Below are 19,149 nucleotides of genomic sequence, written 5' to 3'. Positions count from 1 at the left end.
AGAGCTCTAAACTGAAGACATAACATTCATAATAAAATGTTTGAAAATAAACTCGTAGTGGTTATGAGATTATTTCATATGTATCTTTCCTGAAGCACATTTTAAAAATTCTTGTTAGAGAATGGCCATGTTTTCTGTGGATTAGGAGTTAGCTTTTTTTTTATTCTTTCAAGTGAGGAGGAGATGTGTTTCATATAACTGATTTTACTAAAACACTAGCGCTGGCCTAGCAGGACTGCCTTACTCATGGACCCTGATGAGACATGAGGAACTGAACCCTCCTCTCTTAGTTTTGCTATGCCTGTCAAGTTTTCTTTTCTCGTATGACATGTGCAGTTTTCAGTGGCAGATTTACCACTCAAAAGTCTTTTTATAATAATAAATTTATTATAAATTCATAGTATTTTTTTTTGTAAACAATTGGTCCTTGATTTCTAGCTGACAATAGTCAATTTTGCTGGCTGAAATGACAGGTGTGGCTGGAAGATTTTATCTCCATGAGTTGGTTGAAATTGTGGCCACCAGCTGACTTTTCAATGTTTCCAGATGACTTGTTTTAAAATGAGAAGCTAAATGGGTTTTCAAATATGGACGTGATAGCTACAGACATATGATGCTCAAAGACAGAGGCTAAAGCTGCATGTCCCAGGAGAAAAAAAAATCCTCTCCAGTTGATGATCCATGTAGAAGACGTAAAATGAGATAATTATGAATTTCTTCTTGCATTGCTGTGTAGAACTAGTTACTCCTGGTATTACTGGGAATCCACATCAAAAGCGAGACGTGGCTTGGAAGCAATCTGTCTGTCCAGTCCTACACCGACTCAGACCTACATTAAGCCGTCTGTCCTCAGCAGCAGCTCCTGTGGAGCTGAGAGGACAGCTGCCGGCTAACCAGGCTGACTCACAGCAGAAATTTACTGAACAAAAATAGTTTTTATGAAGGCTCCATAGGAGGAAATCAACAGTGTTTAGATTCATTGATCCAGTGATTTTATTTTCTCACCCTCTTCTGCCTATAGGGAAACAGACAAGCTACCACACTGGGAGCCTCGATCAACAAATATCGATACTGTCAATAACCACAGAACATATAAACAATTGGAGATTTGAGTGATTTAAATAACTGTCCGCTTCACTAAATGTTTAGTTTATTTATTTAGTATAACACCTTTCACAGAAATAAAATTCACAAAGTGCTTCACAAGAATACAAGTTTAAAAATAAGACCATGAAACATAAAAACAATAAGAACATACACCACAAGTTAAAGTTAACGTCAAAACAAAACGCAGGCAAAGCACAGGCAACAGGGTACCCCAAAAGAAACAAACAAAAGAACACATCTCAAGGTGAAACAAAGGCTGGAGAAGAAAACAACAGACTTGAAAAAATGTATTTCTTTTGTTTAATCAAACTGCATTTAATCAGGGAAGTTTCCCTCTGATTTGCAGGAACTCCCTGACCATTTTCACACAGTTACACACATTCACACCTGGAAGCTGCCCAGTACGACCACAGTCTCATCTGCTGGCCACTGAGCAGCTTCACTAGAGCAGTTGGGGTTAAGGGCCTTGCTCAAGCACTAATGAGGTAATGATGGCAATTGCTGCTTTTTCACTTTCCCCACCCATTTGGAGCATAAAAAACCATGGCGGGTCCCAGGGTGACGCGCTTCTGAAGGCATGTCTGAGTCAGTGTGGAATACATTTAATAAAATGGAAACATATCTGTCGTCAAAAAATCTTGTGGATCTATGTGGATCGGCTGTTATGGTAAGGTGAAATGTAAGATCAGTCTTATTTGGTCCCTATTTGGCTGGTTATCTCACATACTTAGACTTGTGCTAATGTTAGTAACATCCAGGATCGGATCCCACACAATGGGATAATACTACACTCTGGATGTGCTATTGTTTTTTTAATGTAACCGGTAGCCTCACATGATGAAGTTAGCTAATGAAATACTGATTGGCCTTAATGTATTCCAAATCTATTCTTTCTACTTATCCCTCTCACTACAGCCCCATGCACACCACTTCCACATGTGGAGAAATCCAAAGCTTGATAGGCCTGCTGTGCTTAGTTTGGGTTGCTAAGCTATGATTGGTCAATCGCTGTTAAGGGAGGGGGTTGGTGAATGGTCAATCATAGGGCTATATCTTTAACAGCCAGCTAGCCAGCTTAGTATGATATATGGCAGGGAAACATGCTAGAGTCATAGACTTAAATTACATTTTTTCCCCACTGATCTGTCAACTGAAATCTGCAACTCGCATCTCTATCCTGTCTCACTTCACCTCAGAGCCCCTCTATGTGTCACTCCGCCATCCTGTGAGCTATCCATCATTTTCTGTCATCACCACCTCACTCTAATGCAGGTTTGTTAGAGAACCAGGCGCAGTCACTCCATCAATGCCAGTCATCCTATCTGTAGTACACAGTATGTCTTTGGCTGTCCAAGTTGTCCAGGTACGTCTTGAAAAAAGAAAAAAAATGAAGGAAAATCAAATATTTCAGTAGGCCTACTGTTACTGAGCTGTTTCTGTTGGTCAGCCATAATCTTGTTACTTCCCACAGGTTATGCTGTTACTGGAATTATGGAAGATGTGAGTTTGTATTTATTTATTTATTTTTATTTAAATGCAGCACATGAATTATACAAACAAACAAAAAAACAACAAGGGGGATTAAATTACTTATTTACTGTATGTCTCAGCAAAAGACTATTTCTTTATAAGTTATATTAAAACACTTACAAAACTTGTAAGCAACAGGAGAGATTGTTGTGTGAAAGACGATGCAGGATTTTAACCCCAGAGTGTCACATGTACACAGTTTGTGCCACAGAACACTTCTTCCTAGACCGCCCATTTCTCCTTGTCTCACCTCTGGTGAAAACCACAGGAGAGGCTTGTTCTTAAGTGCTGTTAGCAAGATCAAGCCGCTCTCTCTCTGACTTAAATATTTGAACACTTTTTGTGTAAGAACAGTTGTGTGCGCATACATGTGTTCAGTTTGTGTTTTTGTACTTGTGAGGAACACTGTCCACTGTATTCTGTTATTTCTTAGTTAAACTGGGGAATTTATTTGTAGTTCTATCGTGGTCCTTGTAAGCATATAAATACATGATAACAGTTTGCTTGGATTTTGATTATAACACCATAGAAATAATATGTGTATCATGACCACATAACAGTTTCATTGTTGTAGCATCAGATAATGTCCTAACATTTATTTATTTATTTTTTATTTTTATTTTTTTTGCCTAATCCCTTTGCATTGGCATCCTTACTGTGTCAACAGATTGGGGGGCTGCATTTTTTCACTTTTACGAGACAGTTAGAAGTATACACCCAACAGGTGATGTCAGGGTGTATTAATCACACCCTGACTACATGCGGAAAATACTGCAACAAGTCACTGGATGTCGGAAAAAGAGCTTTACACGGTGTTGTGTTGCCCTGTAATGATCTCATCTCATAACTGACATCAGTGATAAAATATAATCATAATCATTACTATGACATAACAATATACCAGTAAGACACATTGTAAAAATACATAACTTAAATATCACTTTCAGGAAAATAAGAAACTCTGAAACCATGATTGAAATTAGAGTGATGAGATTATCAAACTGCTATCTCCAGTTTGCAGTTTGATAATCTCCTAACCTCAACCCTAACCACTGCAAATGACAGCAAGGCAGTTGCGCCATTATCGAATTGGTGTCCCATCACAAAAGCAGCTGAATGGACCTCTTTTGATATGTTTCTCATTTTGAGATGACTGTGAAATAATCACTTTATTTCTTTTCTCAGTTGTCATCCCTAATGGAGTGACAAACACACACACACACACTCTCACAGACATGGTAGTGTGTATCCATTTCACTTCGGTCTTGTTTGGTTGTGAGCTGGCGTTAAATCCTCCCATTCTGCACACAAATGGATGTATTATTTGGTGAGGATTAGTGTTAAATGGCTCTTTTCTCTCTCTCTGTAGGCTTAATAGAATGAGAGAATTAAACGCCAACTACCATCTAAACAATACTTAACCAGAATGGATGTGCACCCATGTGTTTGTGTGTGAATAGAGTGCTTTGTCTGTCTGTGCATCTCTATATACCCTGGGTTTTTGTCTGCCAATGAAAAAATGAACAATTAACAGCATTTGTCAGTTCGTCAGTGGTGTGATGGTATTTAAATGAATGTATGCCGACTATGAGGTAAGATACGACTCCCATTTATTCATGAAATTCTGCTCAGGGATGAACAGTTAAAATGTGTAGAAAATGATAATGCTACATGACAATGAAAGTGAGTAGAGTTCAGGTTCTTGAGGTGCTCTGAGCAGAGGTAACACCACCACAAAATAAAGTCTCATGTGTGTGTCATGAGAAATTAATGGTATATTAAAACAATAAATTGCAGCCTCTGCCATGGTAATTTGGCAAGCAGGACTGGAAGTGAAGCCTCAGGCTTCGGTCAACTACCATTAACATTTAAAGCCCCATAGTTTGAGTTTTCAAAAAAAGACTGTCAGAGTGAGATACTTCATTACTTTATGCCTGGCTGCTATCAGACACCATCACAACATAAAATGCCAGACAGAGGCAGAAAAAAATGAACAACTTTCAACAAATAAAGTGGCTACGTGTAAAATTCTGTTTTTTATGAAACAGACATTAACTAACTGCACTAATCACTATTTTTACATTAACAGTGGATTAAATGCTTATATATAATATGAAAGGTGTTGCTTATAGTGACAAATTTACAGAGGATTAGCATCCAACTTTGCAATTTCCCTAAGCTCTACAGAGCTGTCTTTGGGTTAATTGTTTTGGGTTTTAAGGCTTGCAACTTTAATTTTTTGGTTCAGTCTTACTGCTCGACCTAGTTTTCAGATGCAGCAAGCAGCTGTTTTCACTGAAAAAGCTCTAAAAACCCACTCAATGCTACCTGTCCAGTACCAAACAGCAGACAGACAAACTTAGTGACAAGCTGGTGAACATATTGGAGCATTTAGCAGCTAAAGTTTCAGACATATCCTTCAGGAGTTGGTGGAAAGATAAAAACGGGGCGAATATTGGACTGACATTTTCTAGGTTGCTCCATGTCCTCTAGATGTTAAGTAAATAAACAATTCTTGGCTAACACATATCAACTTTATAAGGTGATAATATGTTGATTCTATGTTTACATGTTTGTTATACTGCCCCCAAGTGGCCAAAGAGTGTACTATTTCTGGTTTAACTATGAATTTAAATACATTAATTGAAGATTTTCACAAAATTCTCACAGTATTACTAACAACTGCACTTTTGCAACATATTTTGATTTGTTTGAATTTTATTTAAACATAAGGGCCCTGTGGCATTGAAGGAATCTAAACTGCTTCATTTTACTTCTCTTCTTGAAATCTCTACAGTTGGATTTATTCTATAATTTAAAATCATCATAAGTTTATTAGCTGTTTTAAACAATTGTTGATGTTTTAAATGTAGAGGTTTCAGCTGTCAGGTGCTATGTGAGCTTAATAGCTGGTGTTGGTGTTTGACAGCAGTTAACCCTATTTTTTTTAAAAAGCAAAAGCTCCAGAAGATAAATGAGGTAAACAGCATCTCATTTTCTCTTAGCAAAAGGTGTGTGCCTTCGATAATGTACAAAACATGACATCTATCAACAGAATGTATTTGGTACTTTCCTTTCAAAATAGTCCAACCTGCAGCTGTTCACATTCACAAAGCAGCACAACAGCTAAAAGACTCGCAGCTGACACTTTGGGAAATGATGACTGTCAGGTGTATTTCAAAACTGTCTGAATATAGTTGATATGATACTTTTAGTTAAGTGTGGATTACATTTAAATGGATCAATCTAGCATGAGAGGCTAATGTCTGCCTATTCATCCTGCAAATTCTAACTCCCTCTCATCCATCTCTCAATACCATTTCAAGTTTATTTATATAACACTTAAAAAACCAGAGATTAGAAAGTGCTTCAGAAGGGCAAAAATGACAAAGCAAAAAACAAACACATGCAGACGAACTCCTCAAAACTGAGGAAATAAGGTAAAGAAAAACATCACAAAATAAAAATAAGAAATGTAAAAATTATATAGAATAGATATTATATATAGATATAGATATTATTTTTGTTTTCAGAAGCACTTTAAAAGAAGACACTTATTTTGTAAGTCCATTGGGCAGGTTGTGGTTGTGGTGCCCTAACAGCAAAAGCTCTGTCCCCTTTAGTCTTACATCTTGACATGGGAACTGCCAACAAATTCCTGTCTGAGGACCTCAGACTATGTGCAGGTTGATAATTCAGAAAAATCTAGGAGAGTCGCATGATTAACTGCCAAATGGCCAGTGCGGGAATGTCGCATCCGACATGAGATTTAAAAACTCTGTATACTGTGAAATACAGAGATTTATCTGGCAGTAATAGGCTTAATCAGCATTGTGTGAACTCCTTTGGCAAGGGCTTGAATGTAACGGACATTCATTTATATGTAAAAGTTGTGCACTGCAGGTTTAACATCTGGTAATTTTAAGAGTGGTTGTATGCAAGCTGTTTTCAAATAGTCAGGGACACATTCAGAGAATAGTGACATATTGATTATACTGAGAAACCAGGGGCTGATGGCATCATATACACTACGGATGAATTTAGGGGGTATAATATCCACAGGACTAGATGAGCATTTGAGGTGAGACATAGTGTCTATAAGTTCATTTTGGGAGACTGGTGTAAAATGAGATAGAGAGGTGTGATTGGAACAAGGGGCATCGATCAAAGAAGTGGGAACCTCGATCTCTGATCTTATGCCATTTACCTTATCAATAAAAAAGTTTTAAAATTCAAACCTTCATCAGGAGAGGATCTACTCTAATTAAAACTTATAGGGTTTCTAAGATGATCAATATTTTATTAAGATTAAAAAGAACCCTGGGAATTTGCTTATTTCACTGTATTAAAACAGAAAAATACATGGCTCTTGCATTTTTTGATCTGAACTTTGTCTTTTTCCACCTGCACTCTACTCTCCTGCATTCTCTTTTAAAAGTGCGAATGTCATCAGTGATCCAAGGAGGCAGATTTTTATTATGCTTGATTTTGGATTTAAGAGATGCAACCTTATCTAAGGTAGGGGTACAGAGAGAGTTAAAATGGTGCACCAGATTTTCAATGTCTAATGCATTTATTATAATATTACTGGAAAGAATGGAAGAGAATTTTGATAGGGCGAGAATGCACCATTTATGGTTGATTTACTGACTCACTCTGGAGGACACTATCAAATATGGCTACTGTCTTTAGTGTAATAAGCAGGCAGTGACACAGGACGAGATTTACCCGTGAGGACTCCACAACAGACGCCCGAAAGTAGACTTGTGCACACAGGGGGGTCCTACTGGGAATGGGACTTACTGGCACAGGCCCAAGGACTGGGCCTGCTGCGATGGATCAGCCTCCAGTAAGCAGGTTAAATAGTCGCGGTTTCCTCCTGGTTGGTGGTGATAGTGTAAAACAATGGTGATGGTGAATATTGGCTAGCTAACTCCCATGCTAAAAACAAGCGAGGTTATGTTGTGGCAGACTATCCTGACCAGGAGACTTAAAACTTAAGATCTGAATGTCCAATAATTAGAATCCTTTACTATGTTAAAACAGATTGATAAAACAACCAGGATCTGAAAGTGTAGTGTAAGAATGTGACTTAAAACCAAATAAAAATGTAGATTTCTGACAGACAAACACAACACAAAGGCATGCGCAGCTTGACTTTGATGATTTCCTGACATGAGTGAAGGTAGTGAGTGAAGGTCGCAGATGACAGCCATCCCATCACACATTCACTCTATAAAACCACATGAATTGGGCTGAGAGGGACTACAGAGGGAAGAATTTTAAAAATGTATTGGTTTAAAGGGACCTGCAATCGACTTGCAGGTTCCTATATGATCTGTAAGTATGTAATACATATTCATATATGTGTGTATATTTTTATTTTTATGGCTTAATTTTCTCTTCTCTTTTTCTTAATTTTATGTATTCACTTTGTGAATGTCCTCTTTTTCTTTGTAAATTACTTTGTTATTTCTGGTTTTGATAAGTGCTACTGTATGTAAACAAACTTATATTAACTGCTGATAAAGATAACTTCACTCAGCCACCTATCTTCCTGCCTGTTTTTCTGCCTTTTTTTATTCATTACTTTTCTACACTTTTTTCCAACATTTATTGGCCCATCAGGTTTTTTTTAAAGAAAGAAAAAAAAATCTGACATACTGTATAACAAGGAAGGGAATCATGATGAAACAAAGAAAAAAAGTCAGTATTTATGTAAATAAAGTGTATGACAAGAATATGTTAAACTTGGTGTGACAATAGTGTGACAATATGGAGAGGATTGCAATAAGTATCAATATAGCATGAAATTGACAATTTGTACATAACTTATGGTGATCACAAATATATGTGGAACAGTTGCCAACTTACACATTCAGCAGACATGGACCAACATTTGTATTCATTTGGAGTCACATTTCTGGCTATGAGATGAATATAATTTCAATATTCACTCTCCTTTTAGCTCTGCTTTCATCTCTGGCAACTCCACTATGTTCACCAGCATGTATACAAATTTTCTTCCAAAGTTAGAACAGCTTTGGTTATTTTACATGAGAGATTTCTGTATTTCTATTTCTGTCTGAACTCTTCTCACTGGTTTGAAGTAGACATCTCTGGAGCTGGAAAAATACGAGTTTCTGTGCACCAGAGTTTAGCAACGTTGAGTTGAAATGTAATAACAGCCGTGGGGTTGTTTGTTTATATTGCCAACACTGCCAATCAAATCTGATCACCCACACAGTCCTGATGAAGCAGATTATCTGTGTTTTTGAGTGTTAAATGCTTAATAAATAATGAGGTTTTTATTTATTTATGCTTATTTAGTCACAGATCTTTAATTTTGTGGATAGATAAATAAGATTTGAAGCCAAGTTTTCAGTTGCTTTAATATAAAAATATTGATTAGTGCAGCTGGATTAGCGCAAGTTAGGTTGACATTTTTGAAGCTAGTTCAAAGCATTTGTTCTCACCACAGTCTGTTTACAAATTGTTATTCACATTTGCTTCTTCCACTTCTGAGACTTATTCCTTTCCATAAAACTATAGCTCAATACAATATGTAATAAAAGTAGCTGATTATTTTGCCTCCTCATAAAATCCACTCTACTATAACTCCTTACCAAAAACCCTTATAATTCTAATATCCCAAACTTTATTTTTAACTCTTCCACACACCAGCAATCACATCTCTCCAGGTCTTGTCTCTCTTCACTGGAAATCTCTCAGTATAGAATAGATTCCACAGTCTCCTATAAAGCATAATTGGCTCTGACTTCATGCTCATATCACAGATCATTTAACCCCCTCTGAGCCACTTTACAGCCTCTGAACATTAATCTCCAGTCCAGGTTTGAGTGTAGAGGGGGATCCTAATGACTCGCCCGAGGAGCAGAATCTCAATTGTCTTTTTGTATCATTTTTCAAAATATATTGAAGAAGCTTTGTCTCAATCTGATAAGTGGCAAAATACTATTATTTTTCACAATTCTTATTCTATGATGTGATATCTAACAACTAGAGTCCTCCTCAACCAACAGACCCTGCTCTCATGTGTTTGTTTACCACTGCATATACGTGCAACCTCTTTTTATTTATCTTATTCTTTTCCGAACGTATTTCATTCCTCCTCACTTTCCAGTCTCTCTCCTCTACCTCTCTTCTCTGCCTCTTGTCCTCTCTGTGTCACTCCTTCGGCTGGAGGCAGACGAGTGCCACCTCTCGTCCTCCTTCACCTCTCTAACCCGCTCATTTAATCCGCTCTTCTCACCTCTATGCCCGTCATTCATTCTCACTCCTCCTTCCACCTCCTTCCTGCTCTCCAACCCTCGCCTTTCCTCTCCCTCTCTCTCTCTCTCTCTCTCTCTCTCTCTCTCTCTCTCTCTCTCTCTCTCTCTCTCTCTCTCTCTCTCTCTCTCTCTCTCTCTCTCTCTCTCTCTCTCTCTCTCTCTCTCTCTCTCTCTCTCTCTCTCTCTCTCTCTCTCTCTCTCTCTCTCTCTCTCTGACAGTCACACAGCTGTCCTCCCCCTCCTCCTCTCATCCTCCTTGTCTTTAACTGTCATTCTCTCCATCATTTCCATCCATCGCCATCCTCTATCTAATACAGTGCTCTCCATGTGACTGATAAACTTACTCCATCATAATTGTATACTGTGTCATTCACTATCTGTTCCTGCTCCTCACCTCTCAAGCGCACCATTTTCTCATCTCATATTTTTAGCTTTTTCACAACAAATGCTCACTCATTAACTTACAATAATAAATGAAAAAAGCAACAGCAACTTTAAGTCCACACTTACATGCAGATAGCCTTTCATATTTGTATTTGACAGCACATCCTGCTACTATTGTATTAGAGTATTACTAAACCCTTGCCAATTTTCATACATGTTTGCAAGCGGGATACCATGTTTATTTGCATCCAGCAAAGCATGTCAGGATCAACAACAGTGATCAAAGGCAGTGTAGTACAACAGCAACACAGACACACAGATTTGTATACACAGCACATGGATAGTCAGCTTTGCAGGCATCATTAATTTGCCACTGCAGATGGTGCTGGTCTTGGATTTCTTTTTTTTCCCCCCTTTCTTACTAGAAGTGAAAAGATCCAACGTGCTAATTGAAACGGAAATATATAAAACCTTTCAATCACAATTAGGATTTTTTTTTTTTTTTTTTGAAGTTACTTACTCCAATGGTTGCTAATGAAGGGTAACATGAGTTTGTATACAATTCCTGGGAAGCCTCTGCAGGTGGCGCTCCTTGTCTGCTAAGTCATGGTGGCCTGCTCACTAATTATTAAACTAATGATTTGTGTATTTGTAATTGTGTATTCCAAACGTCTCAAAAATGGAAAACACATCTCTTCCTGTTTGTCAGCAAATTCAACTAACTCGTAGGCGTTTCCAAGAAAAGAGCTTCCTGTGAAAGCCATAAAAGCTTTTATGACCTATATGTTAAAACTTTAAGTGGTAGAAAAACAGATATTGTGTCCTGAATTTCCCGCTCCGTCTGTCCCTATTTCATCTCTTTACCTTCCATTCATGCTGTTTTAGCTCTTCACCAAACTTGCTTTTCTTTTTCCTCTGTCATTACCTGTTTTTTCAAACACTTTTGTCTTTATTGTTAAAAGAAACAATTTCATCTTTACCTCGTCAATATGATTTAATTCCCATTGAAACTGGATTTTAGGGTGAGACATACCACAGAGCAGGGATCTAAATCAGTGGTTCCCAAACTGCATCGGAGTCAACATTTACCCTTAGACATCAGGTTACGGTCTGCACATAGGCCAATTTAACACCCATTCAGTTGTTTTCATCCCTCCGTTCCACCTGGCAAAATATACAAAAAACCAGGACCTTCTTCTCAGCCCTTCAATGTTAATTCACAAAATGAAAAAAAGAAATAATTTGACTGCTTAAAGCTTAACCAAATAAATAGTGCACCAAGTGCAATTAGGCTTCAAACCAACATTTACAAAAACATGAAAAACACAGCAACAACAGTTACAACTAATTCTGGTTTATTCAGGCTTTTCAACCCAGGCCAGTACTCCACTGCATAATATGTTTTCTTTTTTAGTTTTTATGTGTTCAGTGTGAGTAAAACCAAGTTTAATATATTCTTGTCATGCTTGTGTTCACCCTGTTGTTGAGCGAGCTAGCTTCTTCTCCTCTTTTTGTGCTACCAGCAGCAATGAGCCTGAAAGTCTGCTACAGCCAGCAGATGCGCGAGGTGAAGGTCACATGACCGTCAGAGCTGACACCTATTCTGTATGTTGTAGCACCACTACTCACAAGGAAGCAGGCCATGATGCTTTAAAATAAAAGCGCTGTTTCAGAATTGTGCTACATTTCAAAGTGAAGCTGATCCACATGATCCTGGTCTTAGCTGTGGAGTAGCAGTTAAAGAACAGCAACTGAAAACCAACAAGTTCAAACAACAAGTTCTTTCTGACCTCCAGTGGTTTAATTTCTCACCTTGCTTAGTGATGTAGTAGTGCACTCTATGGTGTGTCAGTACATTATGACATCACTGTTGGGTGCAGTTATAGGTGCAACAGAGCATATTTCTGACTGCAACATTTAATCCACAGTATATGTACAGTTCAAGTCTATTTTAAAGAGGATTATAGGTGTAAATACTTGCCATCTTTGTGTTCTTGGGTGCTAAAATGCAAGAACATATATTTTCTTATTTGCAACAGTGGATTATGCTGTAAGGTAGTTTTACTGCATATGGGAAATAATGCCCTAAAAAAACGTGCTGCTAAGATATAGAGGAATCTGCAAATAAGTTCAGATCGAAACAAGTTTTTGACCGTGTATAGCCATGTACAACGTTTAATGTGTTAACGTGTACATTTAGGTAGCAGGTAATAATGTGTGTGCCACAGTTTGGAATACAACATCAAGTTGGTAATGGATCAGGCTTTATGTGACTTTAAAAGAATTAGTTTCATTCAACATTTTGCTGTCTCCTGTGGACTTGTGAGCACATTGGGTTTCACAAAAAACGTGGGTTTAATTCAGTGTAGCGCAAGTATAAATTGCAGATTAAATGGCTGAGGAACTTGGAACTGAAATGACCACTATAGTGTGTATGTTGATGTTCAGTAATTTAATTCTATTAGAGGATTCAAATAAAGTCATACATTTGTGCCTCAAGCCACAACACAAACTTATTTACCTTGTGTGATTATGTGTGTGCACACGTTTGTGAGCTGAATAACTTTAATCCACTCCAGAGAGAAGCCCACAAATCCACCTCAACAAGAAAGAAAGACCATTACATACAGTATCTCATTCATTTCCACACTGTCTGTCAGTCAACTTTGTTTTCCGAACCATTTTGAAAGAACTCCATGCTTGACCTCAATCTATCTGTCTGTCAGTCAGTCAGTCAGTCAGTCAGTCTGCCAACTCATCTGAGACAAATTCACTGACATGACCAACCCTCTGTGTCTACTGGGGAAAGACTTGTGTCTTGACAAGAATATCTATCAACAAAATAGTTTAATCTTATCTTTCTTTAGTGCTTTTATTCCTTTTTACCACATGAAGGACATAACAAACAGCAATTTCTCTGAGAATGTTAAGTGAGACAGATTGAAGGACAGATGTAATGAAAACCAGAAAAGTAAAGCTGATTCAAAGAGGTCAAATCACACGAACCGTTGTTGACACAGTGTCATGCGTTAATCAGAACAGCTCTTCCTTTAGAATTTACAGAGCTCTGCTGGCACTGTCAGCTAATGTCTAAGTACAAATGTTCAGCCATTACAGACACATAATGTCAAGCTAATGACTGTAATATACAAGTCAAACCGGAGAGAGACACGTCTGTTGTTAGAGGCACATTATTTAAATATAATGACAGTGACATATAAGTTATCTGGAGAGAAAAAAAGTTTATGAAGAAGGTTGAGATATCAGAGAGATGAGGCCAAATGAGAGAGAGGCACTTTGAGGAAAGCCATAACAGCTTGTGTGTATATGTGTGTGCCAAGCAGTGAGTGGCTCCTGTATTATTGATCAGCTATAGTTAGAGAGAGAGATCGAGAGCGACAAGTACAATCTCAACAGAGGACACGCACAGGTTACACAATATGAAAATGCACATGTTTAATTATTGGTGTGGACTGTATGTGTGTTTATATGCAAGTCTGTGTGTGTTGTATGTGTGTGTGTGACCTTAAATGTCTCTATTATATCATTTGAACATGTTCTTACAGACATGACACAGCAAAATTACCATGCATGCCTGCACACACACACACACATGCACAATGAAATATCCGTGTTGACAACATGGCTTCCAGTTGCATCTACATGTCACCTTTTGTCACTGGAACATTGTGTAGTGTAGCATGACAACTCTGTGTACTGTAAGTGTGTGTGTATGTTATTGTGAGTTGTGTGTATAGCACATATGGTTTAATATGTGTCTTCTGTGTAGTACTGTGTGTGTTTAGACAGTTCCTCTTGGTGAGTTATGAGCTGATATGCGTGCTATGAGCAGTTTAATGTGAATATTGTATGTACTGCATACAGTATCTAACTTCTGGAAGTTTTATAGAAGTTGACAGTAGACAGTGGAGTATGTCACTAGTTGCGAGTGTGAGAGATATATGCATGCTTTGTATACATGCGACTGTTAATGGCTGTTAAAATCATTATGAGATGGGGAACATGCCAGTCAGTTTTAATTAAACTCAGTAGAAGTGGGGATTGTGATAGAACATGAGAGTACAGAGATGTTTGGATTGATGGGTGATATATGGAGAGAAACCAATGGAGGGTAAGGGAAGAGGCGATGGCAAATGGAGATTGAAAAATTGACCCCTAAGATTGAAAAATTGGTCAGCAATATATCAAGCTTTTTTAAAAAGTGACTGGTTTTGAACAGTTCTCACTTTGTATTGAAGGTACAGTCCAGTTGTTTGATTAGAGGCAAAAAAATACTTAAAAGGCATAATAAGTAACTTTTCCATATTAAAATGTCTAAAAACGACTACGCCTATGTTATATATTTTGTTGAGTTGTATACTTACATTATCCCCAATGTTTCCAACAATGTTCAAACCCAGAGAAATTCGTAATTTTAATCCAGGTAATGGTCTGTTTTATTTGGTCAGCAGTCAATGGTGTCAAATTCCCTTTGCACATGCGTCAGTGTTGTGGTTGTCTGCCAGAAGCTATCAGTTTTAAACCACACTTTTATGATACACTTTTTAGATTTTGGTTGTTTTTACTCTAGCTGTTAACCAGACAAAGGATTTAAGTAATCAGAAGTCTGGATGTTAAGTTATCAGAGAAATAAGCTGCAATAATAATCTGACAACAGACCAACACAGAATATGACATACAGCATTATAACTTCTACCAGCTGATTAGCTTTAGCTAATAAGCTGCTAGCTTGCAGCATCTCGTGGACACTAGCAAAGCCCCAAACATATGTTTTTATGTTCCATTAATACTTCATCCATTTAGTTTCATCCAGCTTCACACTCAGTCAGTCGACACATTCATACTGGGAGCTTCGCTGTAGAACCAGTCTTGCGCTATCGGACACAACTTCAGCTGTCCACTCAATTCAATGTTGGATCAAAATATCTCTCTCTGATGTGTCTACACAAGGACAACTGTAAATATCTTTAATTAGGATACATGAGGTCAAGTTATACTCAACTCCTGAAAATACCATTTTCCATTTCTGCCTCGTTATGTGAGTGCGTATGTGTGTCTGTAAAGCTAATATTATGACGGAATTAAATAGAGGACCAAATTAGATTTCTTAACAGCCAGACTGATTAATTAGCAGCTTCAATTAACATGGACCCTCATTAGTGTGTGGGTTAGCCTCACTGCATTTGTGTCTGGGGAAGTAAATTTTTATGTATCATAAGTCTTTCTTATGCTAAATCTTATTCTGCCTCCCAATTTTCATTTCTCTACAGGTCTCCTTATATTCGTCTTTGTCCTCTCTCTTCCTCTCTTTCACTGATCATCAATGATGAAAATAAACTTATGCATTAATTGAGCTTTTGGCCACAAGGGAGCAGTGCAACAAACTATAGACACAACATTGACTGTTATCACTCCATACAGGTTTTCTATGGTGAACCTCAGCAAACAGTTGCCTTTACACTTGGAGACATCGAGCAACATTACCATTTTTTTGATGTTGTGTTTATTCACTATCCTTTGTAGCTCTGTTTGGGTCTGCACCAATTGAGGGGAATATCCAGTCCATGAGCTACTAAATGCTCCACTACATTCACCAGATGATCACAGTGTTGCCAAATCTGTCTACTTTGACAGATTTAAGAATAGTAAGTTTATTCCAGTTTCTGGATCATCTCTATATTTATGATACTTCAGTTACACAATCTATGCAATAGCCATAAAATAATTTTTTAATATTAGAGGTAGATTTAGATTCATATTAAGCTTGGACTGTAGCTGCTTGAAAGCTAGTTATATAGCTAGTTACAGTCAATTTCGACTTCATTTTCTGAGTTTTCTTAAAATCATGTATATGTAATTGCGTATTGATGTCACATATATGCAAAATTAGCACGTGATGTCATCTACTGACACCTAGTGTCAAGACAGCTTTAGCTACTTTCCACTGAAATCGTTGGCATTACTAGATAGTTGCTAACTTTTGGTCTGCTGTTTAACACAGCACAGTTTTAAAAAAAGGACACAAAACAAAGACAAAATACACATGAAAAGGAGAGAAAAAAATTAAGAACCTATAAGAAAACCAAGGAAATTCTCCCATATTTAATTTCTATCTGTGTCATATATCTCTCTCTTATCTACTGTTTATCATCATTTCATAGGACATTAATTTAGTTAACAAATTCATCCATTCAATGAATGTGGGAGCTTTAGGGCTTTTCCATTGCCTACGGATAAGTCTCAATGTTGTGATTATACCCAGACTTAACACTTGAAACTACCTCTTATTAATTCCTTTAAAGGAGGAATAGGAAAGCCCAGTCCCTCTTTCATGGTCTTTAAGATTTCTTCCCACAGTGGATAGACAACAGTAAAGTTCCGTGGAGTATGTATTAAGGTCCCTTTCTTCTCATTACACTTCCAACATAAATCGTTTTCTGACAGACCCATCCTTTTTCATTTACCAGGGGTGAAATATAATCTATATACAACCTTAAACAATATCCCTTTAGCTTCAGCTTCTTGCCTGTTCTTTCCAATGTTTGAAATTATATTCGACCAGGAGCTTTGATCTATCACTGTGTCCAAATCTTTTTGCTAGGCAAATCAGATTCTCACATTTATCACCTCTTGTGTTTAGCAGCATTTTATAACAAGTGGATGCCTTTCTCTTAGCCCTTGGCAAAAAGATCTAAAATTATGTTACTATTCTGATGTTCTTTCTTACATCACATACACAATTTTTGGTTTGCATATACAGTATCTCCAAAGACATGTAGTATGTTAGGGTTACTCCTGTCAGTGCCCCTGACCACTGGCACTGGCAAAAAGAACTGCAGTAAGTCCACTACCCACTGCTCCTAGTGTATAAGATGGGTCAGATGCAGAGGACAAATTTCATTTCAATGTATGAGTGCTGAGAAATGACAATAAAGGGGGTTTTAATCTTAATCTTAAATATCTTAACTGCCAATTTTAAAATATTCTGTCATCTGTTCAAAGGAAAGAAAAAGTTAATCTTTGTGTAGGTCTCCCAGCATGTAAATACCTTCTCTAACCCATTTCTCCCAATATATAGATTTCTCTCCAACAGAGATAGCAGGATAATAGAAAATTATTGAGGCATATTGAAGATATGTTTTTTTTTTTTTTTTTTTCAATCATTCTATGTGCCATAGACCATATTGACTTTGCACGGAGTATCTATCACTGGATTGGAATCTTGATTTCTAGTGCCTTGTCTTTTCTGTGAGAGAGTATGAAAGTATGAACAGGTTTAAAAGGGGATGTGTTCTTCCAAATTAATCCAACCTTCTATCTTCTCTCTCTCCCAGTAATTGGCCAGTATGTACAATTCAAATGCAGAATTGTATAACTCAACATCTGGGAGCGTAAGCCCTCCATTTTCTTTAAGATCATAGTGTTATTTCTGTCCTTGGGACATCATCTGCCATGCCCACTACTTCTAATTCAGTGCCTCTCTAACCTGCTGCCACTCCCTGACTGGCTCTCTCCATGTGTGTGTGTGTGTGTGTGTGTGTGTGTGTGTGTGTGTGTGTGCGCGTATGTGTGTGATTGCCAGCAGGTGTGCCGGAGTCAGAACAGAACCACACCAGCTGCATCTCATCTCTGCAATCAAGCCTCTACAAATACTCAGCCCTGCCACTTTCACTCTGCCAGATCGTAGACTCTGCTAGTGTACCAGTTAGTATTGCTACACTTTGAGCAAATTTATTACCAGTTTTGCCGTTCAGCATTTAGTTCTTGGTGCCTGTTCTCCATTTCCCTTGTATTCCTGCCTGTTCTGACTCCAGTCCCTGTTTCCTTCCCCTCGTCTGGTCAAGCCCTGTTGTTCTGCCGTCAGCCCTGCTGCTCTGCCCTGGAACTCTGCATTACTCAGTCTCATCAGATCTCACTCTGGACCTGCTTCCTTGGCCCCTAACTGCCCCTTCCCCAGCCTCAGTTCCTGGCTCGCAGCTGCCAGCTCAAGCTTTCCCCAGCCTGCAGCCCATCTTCTGCAATAAATATCTTTTTACCTCATTCCTGTCTCCTTGTCTGCACCTGGGTTCACTTGTTCTGCAAACCCATGGTACACATAGACTCTCTCCATACTAATAGGGAGCCTTTTCCCTTCCCATAGAAAATCCTTGACTAACATATTAAAGTATGCCTGCGGTATGCTTAATGGTAGCATCATTGAAATGGAGTTAAACTTTGGGACAACCATCATTTTAATTGCATACATTTTTCCCCACAGACTCAATCTGAGCAATTTTCATTTATCCAAACTTTGCTTTATACTTCGTAACAGGTGACACATTGAGGTGTGTGTGTGTGTATATATATATATATATATATATATATATATATATATATATATATATAATCTAGATCTGATGTTAGTAGAATTCTCAAATTTATATAGAGTGTGTGTGTGTGTGTGTGTGTATAGGCCCATTTAAAATTAAAAGGTGTAACCTTTGCTGATTGACATGATCTTGAAATGGCCATGGCCTCAAATTTATGCCAATTGACTGTATAGCCAGAAATAACCACAGATTTGTGTATTGTTTCCAACATTGGTGGTATTGATGATTTTTAATGAAAGCTAAAATATCATCAGCATACAAAAATAACTTACGCACTTTACCGCCAAATCAAAGGAATAATAAATAAAACAAATAAAAATTGTGAAATCATCTTACATTTGTATAAATCAGGTTTAATCATCTTATGAATCTTCATCCATAACCAAACCTTTTTTTAAATATTTCCATTCAACGCTGCCAAAGGCCCTATGGCCAAAGTTGCCATA

The 19,149-nt window shown here is 37.7% G+C and overlaps 1 long non-coding RNA gene across 1 annotated transcript in view; it reads left to right on the top strand.

The window, feature by feature from the left end:
* LOC122998987 overlaps window positions 1-18,456 on the top strand; it is a 62,097-nt gene extending 43,641 nt beyond the window's left edge. Inside the window, exons 3-4 of the long non-coding RNA XR_006407554.1 lie at window positions 17,920-18,038; window positions 18,179-18,456. This is a non-coding gene — a long non-coding RNA (uncharacterized LOC122998987). The remainder of the gene's footprint in view (window positions 1-17,919; window positions 18,039-18,178) is intronic.
* Window positions 18,457-19,149: the final 693 nt, after the last annotated feature.

Source organism: Thunnus albacares, chromosome 15 (assembly GCF_914725855.1).
Source record: "Thunnus albacares chromosome 15, fThuAlb1.1, whole genome shotgun sequence".
Taxonomy (NCBI): Eukaryota; Metazoa; Chordata; class Actinopteri; order Scombriformes; family Scombridae; genus Thunnus; species Thunnus albacares.
Note: the sequence above shows the minus strand (reverse complement) of the source record. Positions and strands in the feature narration are given on the sequence as shown.